Source organism: Rhamphochromis longiceps, linkage group LG1 (genome assembly GCF_057381845.1).
Source record: "Rhamphochromis longiceps isolate RC_006_pf linkage group LG1, R_longiceps_female_GT1.1, whole genome shotgun sequence".
NCBI classification, from domain to species: Eukaryota; Metazoa; Chordata; class Actinopteri; order Cichliformes; family Cichlidae; genus Rhamphochromis; species Rhamphochromis longiceps.
The window spans coordinates 5324565-5332037 of NC_140557.1; positions in this window are offsets into that span (position 1 = coordinate 5324565).

Below are 7473 nucleotides of genomic sequence, written 5' to 3' on the forward strand. Positions count from 1 at the left end.
TAAGGTCATTTCAACGAGATTAACCTGAAAGCACTAGTGGGAACACAACGAATATGACTGCACATTTACACCGACATCATCCTAGTGCAAAGACAAGTGGAAGCAGAAAAAAAACAAGCAAGCATGCTACTAACTTTAGCCGAGTCATTTAGACAGCTGTTTAATATGCTGCTGAGAATATAGCCCAGAAGAAGCGGATAGTATAGCTTTATTTTGGAAAGAGACATTTCTCTGTAATAAACTCTCTTTTCCAAAGATGAGTGATTCCTCAATCAGATACAGGGCTCGCAATATCGCTAGCCCGATGTCCCGGGGCTAGCGATTTTTTCAGTCGGGGTACCAAAATCTATCTCTGCCCTGCCCGTCGGGCTATTGTAGGAAGGAAAAATATATGTCAATGCTTTTGCATTCTTTCGGAAATGTAGCTGGGTAATTATGTCATTGGCATCGGTGAGCCACTGTCAATATGTGACATATTGAAATCGTGTTTGAATTTGCGCTTGTTTTTTTGCTTTCACTTTGCAATCGCGCGAACTGTGTATAGAGAGCGACAGCACTGATCTGTGAGTGATGATAATTTGTGCACCAATTCCTCTGACATCGTCTTATTAATCGTTAGCTTACTATGCAAACATGACAAGTGAAATCTCCCGCAGCTTAAACATGTGAGAGGTTGATCGCGCAGAGAATCGCTGAGCTTATGTGAGTGCGCGTGTAAAAGCATTTCAGTTCTGCTGAGCCAAATAAGACAGGTCAGGGTGAAGAAGTGACAGCCAAAGAAAAGCTTACCACAAAACGGAGAAGTTATGACAAATCAGACTATAAGGCAAAAAGAAAGTGCAGCTTTATGGTTTCATGGACAAAAGAATTTCTGTGGATGTAATATGACGAGCTAAATAACCAGGGCTGCACATAAGTGGTCCGCAGGTGCGTATTCGCTGTCAAAATAAAAAACACGCACAAGGGTTAGGGTTAAATTTAAAAACTGTACTTTTGAGTTAAAATATATATTTATAATTTTAATAAATGACAAATTAAAAATGCATGAACATTTTTTTTGTATCGAAAAAATATCGAACCGTGACACCAAAGTATCGAACCGAACCGAACCGTGAATTTTGTGTATCGTTGCACCCCTAATATATACATACATATATACACACATATGTATGTATACGTATATACATGTACACACACACACACACACACACACGTGTGTGTATATACACACACGTGTATACACACACTACTGATGATGTGTCCCTAAATCTTAATATGATAATCTAAATCAGCTCTCTAATCCCCCCCCCCAAAATGGCAGATTAGCTTGGGTAAAAGATGGAAAGTTGAGGCACACAATGATGTGTGTTGCTGGTAAAGTAAAGTTTCTGGGCTGCCCTTCCTCATAACAGCCATCTCTTAAGATTCTCGCCTTTTAAAGCAATGCATTATCAAGGACTACAACATTTGGTCCTTTTTCTTGCCCAACACTAGCCCAAAATATTTAATCCTCTGGGGTCCAGGGTATAATTGACCATTTTTCACTATTTTTGAGGTTTCCTCTACATTTCACCTTTAAAAACTATTTACTTTGCCTTGTTTGTGTAACCGAGGACAAGGGATGAGTAAACGGGGCAAAGAAATAAATTGATAATTTATTTATTACATTAATTAGACATACAAATTCCCAGTTATTTCCAGACAGGACTTACAAAACATCCGGCTGATGCACATGAGACTTACCACACAAATGGTGCGAAAAATAACACAACACTGCAAACCGTTACACCCCGTTTAGCGACACTGCAATCGATTTACCTGTGGCACGCACTGCATTCAATAAGATGCCACACACACTCCAAACATGCTAAACGTCACAAATCTCACAATCTCAAAAAATCTCACGAAACTCACTCTCTATTGCTGTCTTCCTTTCTCTCTCTCTGGACTTCACTCCTAAAACTTCTCCGTGTTCCTAAGCAACCAAATGTCATGTTGCCATATTATTTTTGATTGGTCGACATGGTGCATTTTTCCACCAACACGGACGGGCTGTTTTTTGTTTTGTTTTGTTTTTTGCTCATAAGCAGAGAGTGCTTACTAGCGCTGTCCTTAGACAGTAAACGTGACAAAACTATTGAGGAAAAAACGCCACGTATATATTGTTTATCATGACTATCAACATAATTTAAAAACTGGTATATATCACCTTGTTGCTTTGTCATCTTGAAGTGGTCATGTGATTGGCTTATCATGACTACTTTATTCTTCCTCTGTCAAAAAGCAGCACTCATGTGATTGTTTTTCCCCCTAGCTTTTGTGGTGCCCAAATTTATGCACCTACTTGATTTTGTTTAAACAATTATTGCACACTTTCTGTAAATCCAGTAAACTTCTTTTCACTTCTCAGATATCACTGTGTGTGTCTCCTGTATGACATATTTAACTGACATTTTTTTATTGTAACAACCAACGATTTATACGGGAAAATAATGGCTATTAACAAGGTTGCCCAAACCTTTGCATCCCACTGTGTTAGTATATTTTGTCGTTAGTATAATATGAAATAAATTCTACATGTGTCAAGTCGTGTGCCAACATTTGCTGTGTAGTAGAACTGAGACATTAGTCATTATAAAAATTTATTTGAAATAATATTAAAATTTACAAACAGAAAAACATTAAACATAAATATATAAAATATAAGAATTTACAGAGAGACAGGAATAAAAAGGACCCAGCTGCTCTCCAGAGCAGGAACAAGACTGAGGAGGAAATGCTCCGTTGAAGACTGGCGTGGCATCTTCAGGGACACCAGGATGGCCAGCTCCACTGCCGATGGACCGTCCTGGGACCTGTCCCTCATCTGCCTCGGAGCTGTCCTCCTCTGTGGGCCTGTAAAACACAGCACAAAACACAAAGAAATGAGAAGGCTGCTACTACACTGTTCCAAAAAATAGTAATGTCAAAGTATCTTACTGTATATCTTACAGTTTTGTACTGTCTTTCTAGAATATCATTAAATTTACATAAGTAGACTGTGATTTTACATGTCAAAGGTAAAATAACATAACATCACTGTAAATATAGTAAAACACAATTTACTTGTTTTTTAAATATATATTTTTTGTACATATGCATATTTAGATTGTAAAAATACATTCAGAAATGTATCATAATTTCACAAATATTTGTCTGTTATGTGAGAGAATGATCTGTTAAATTCAAATGTAATACTATGGAAAATATATAAAATGATCGAAAATGAATGAAAATAATCAATAATTAAAGGAGTATTTCAATTATAATTTTGCTGAAAATTTCATGTCATCTTGGTCTGATTCAATGATTCAGAGATAACAAGTGAAAATATAATTAATAGGAATAAAAACAAAAAAAACAAACATATAAAACACTGCACGGCCACGCTGTGCTAATTATATATTTTAAAAAATAAATGTAGAGGTAGGAATTGCAATTAATAAAAATCTCAAAGTATTCACAACATTCCTGAACAGAAATAGGCCTCTGCACCTGGGGTGAGGGTGTGGCCATGAAAACAATGTGACATGCCATTGGATGTTGGGACACATAATAACATGACGCTAAGCATCGGCCAATGAATGTGAACTAACAACCACAAGGTCGTGGGTATGGCTGTACTGTAGGAAAAAATCCTAATATAAAAGTATTTTACTGTGCATTGTACAGTTTTGTTCTGTTCTTCTAGAATATCTTTAAAGTTACGTAGATAGACTGTGATTTCACATTTCAAATGTAAATTAATGTTAAATCACTGTAATGTAATAAAACATAATTTTCATGATTATTAACTGTATCTGTCTGTACATATGCATATTTAGATTGTTAAAATACATTCACAAATGTATCATGATTTCACAAATATCTGTCCGTTATTTGAAAGATTGAACTGTTGAATTCAAATGTAATGCTATGGATTTGATTTGATTTGATATACCTTTATTAGTCCCACAAGGGGAAATTTCATAAGGCTGCCGACCCATTGCACGCAATGGCGTCGCCATCTTACCCTCCGACCATACATACATTACACAAAACATCACATGGGGAAGACAGGTCAGAGAGGTATAACAATGGAAAATGCACCACATGAGGAAAGATAAAGAGAAAAAAATAACTCCCACCAGACTGAGCTCCAACAGGGAGATCAGTTTGAGAACAGAAAAAAACACCTCTGCACATAGCACATGAAAAAACTCTTAATACACCAAAGAACACAAGTATCACATAAGTATTATTATCATTGCTATTTAGGACGATCGTGGCTCAAGAGTTGAGAGTTTGTCTTGTGATCAGAAGGTTGCCGGTTCGAGCCCCGGCTCGGACACTCTCGGTATTGTGTTTGTGGTCAAGACTCTTCACCTACCGCTCACTGGTGATGGTGCGATATGGCAGCCTCGCCTCTGTCCCAGGGCATGTAATCCATTAATATTTAAACTAACTATATATTTCTGTACATTTACGTATTATGATTCATATTGCCACATTCATTGACCTTGTTTATAGGTAATTTCATTGTTTAATCACATTAACATGTTCCTAATTTAATGTTTAAAATCACTTGAAAAGGCAAGATCCCATGTAAAATTAGCGCAACAAACTGTATTGTCATTACTGGAAATAACTGTATTTTTACAGCTACCTCCGTGCAACTGATATAAGGTGCAGTAAGCTGAAGACAGCTTCAACCGTCTGTTTGTTGAAAAATAGTAACGCGACCGCACCGCATTTTCTTGTTAGTAACGGTAACGGCGCTGTACTTGTTACTGAAGAAAGTAACGCCGTTAGTGACGCCTTTACTTGTAACGCCATTATTCCCATCACTGCCAAAGCCATAAGCCTTGGTAATTTTAAAAACATGATCATTTCATTGCTGGAGGTGGACACCTTAACATGGGCCTCTATGGGGACTGAGTCACTTCTGGAGCCAACCTCAGGTTACAATTAAAGGAAATGTGTTTGGTACTGGCTCACTGGCTTCATTTTTCAGCCCTGGAGGTTGCTGCTTGGGTATTTAGAACTTCATGGTAGAGCTGTATTGGTTTGGTGGAATGATTTACCAAATTTAATTTAGGAGCTTGGAGCCCAGCCTCTGAGTTACTGGACTAGTTTGCACTGCCTCTGTCTATTTCTCTTGCTTGATTTTTCACTTGTTTCTCCAAAATAAAAATAAAAAAAAGGAAGAAGAAGAAAGAAAAAAAGAAAATTACAACACACTTGTGTATTACATCACACCTGGAAGGGTTTTTTTTCTCAGTTCTTGATCTGCTGTGCTTTGGATTGTGCCTCAGCGGTACATCAGTACGGATTATAGTGTCTGCCAAATGAATAAATGCAAATGGGCTGTTGTCACCCAGACTTCAATCAGTGGCAAATGAAGGACTGATTTATCATTTCTATCCAGAGAGGCAGTTACATCCTGTGGAGATGCAAAGATATTCCTTCCTAAGACTGAAAGCCCCCCACACATCAGTAGGTTGGCACAAATGCATCACGGTTGGAACATAGATTTAGAGTATGAATCAGGACTAACAACTCAATTGCACTTGTCTAAGATCTAACCTGGTATTACAGTCCAAGACAAGCAGGCTTTGTTTACTCTCTGAATTCACTCTTCAGTAGCAAGAGGGTTTAGATGAGGATTTTTGTATTAAACGAAGATGCTTAGAAACAGCCATCTTGAATACTGAAGCTGTCAAACTTGGGTACAAGTTTTCTGAATTTGGACTAGTTTCCTTGGAAAGTTTGGCAAAAGATTGTTCGGAAGCAGTCAGTTTCATTCCAACATATGATTTTTGCATCTGTAACTCATTTGGCATGCATAGTAAAGGAAACTGGATGCAAATGGACCTGCTTTCCCATTTTTCTTTCACAGCAATACAACCAAAGTAGGTCGTCTTGCATGTTTTAGAGTTGGGAGACCTTTTACACCTTTCAGGATTCCTCTCCTGACAAAAAAACAAAGAAATTAGTCTCTCCTTCCAGGATCAAAGCAGGGATCGTTTGGTTGTTAGAGGAATGTGCAAACTGCTACACAGTGGAGCTGTTAAAGTAACTATCATGCAGTAAAAACAACAATAACAACAAAAAAGAAACCCACAAATAATATAAATGTGTGGAAGTACAGGGCAGGTCCTCTTCACACAAATGTAATCATGAGATTGGCATTTAGAGGTTAACTTTCATAAGAAGTTCTCAAATGTGTACAAACATTTTAGTTTGAAAGTAAAGATGTTATTTACTTCTCTCATCCAAGCTGCTGGGGGCAGACGCGGCGCTTGTGTTGGCCTTGGGTGACTCGTGTCTACTCCTCCAGAGTCAACATAACCTTGCTGAACGTGAAAAGCTTGCTAAGGGCTGCTGACCTACTGCAGTTTTGAGCAGTAAAAGGGGCCTGAGAGGCCCTCCTGGTTGTGGACAAGTGCTTCAACATGCTAGCATTCTCTCAGCTCTATGCGCGCCCTCCTGCTGATGAAAGAAGCCCACAGGCTGCTAGCAGGCAGGTCAGAGATCAAATCTCTATTCTGCTTTTCTCTCTTTAACATTTTGTCAGGTGTTGAAATTATGTAGCAGATGGATCTTTTGGTTTCAAGGGCAACTATATCTAAGAAAAGGTGTAAAGTTTCACAGTGGATTTCAACCACCATAATATTACCCACATCCACGTAGCTGTGTTAGCAAATCTAGTCACAAAAAACAAATAGAAAAGACAAACTTATCTGAGATTTGTTTAGTATTAAGTGCCTGCTCTTGACTGTATGTGCAAAAAGACACATTACTTTTAATTTAACCTTTTTATTAAAATAAATCTATGATTGTCATGCTGTTGCTCCCTGCAGAGTATGGGATGTGCCTGGTGTCTTTGAACAGCAGGCTGCGCATGGTAGGGGGCCAGACCACCCTCACTGAGTGCTTCAACCCAGACACAGAAGAATGGATCCCACTTGTCAGCATGAAGGAGAGAGGGGTAGAGTGCAGGGCGGTGACCATGCTGGGCTGTGTGCAAGTCACAGGGGTTTCTTCCTCCACTAAAGGGACCTACCTGCAGCGCATAAAGAAGTATAACCCTCATACACAGATACAGAATATGACAAATTGTTAGAGATGTGCCTGGAGTGTAAATTTGCATGGCTGTATCTGAGTTCATGATGGTACATTATGTGGATGGATCAGACCATACTGAATTGCAAAAAAAATGTAAGTTTAATCAATCATGCACTTACATTTCAATTTAAAAATGACAAATATTAATAAATGAGTAAACCTATTTTTCACTGGATTTATTTTGTATGATCAGTGATGGAAAAGAACAGATCTAGGAAGCACAATGTGTCCGTTGGACATTGGTCATGGTTACAGCAAAGTAAAATGATTGAGACCACCGGTGAAAATGTATTTCTTTTTTATGTAATTTAATTTGCTTAAATGAAT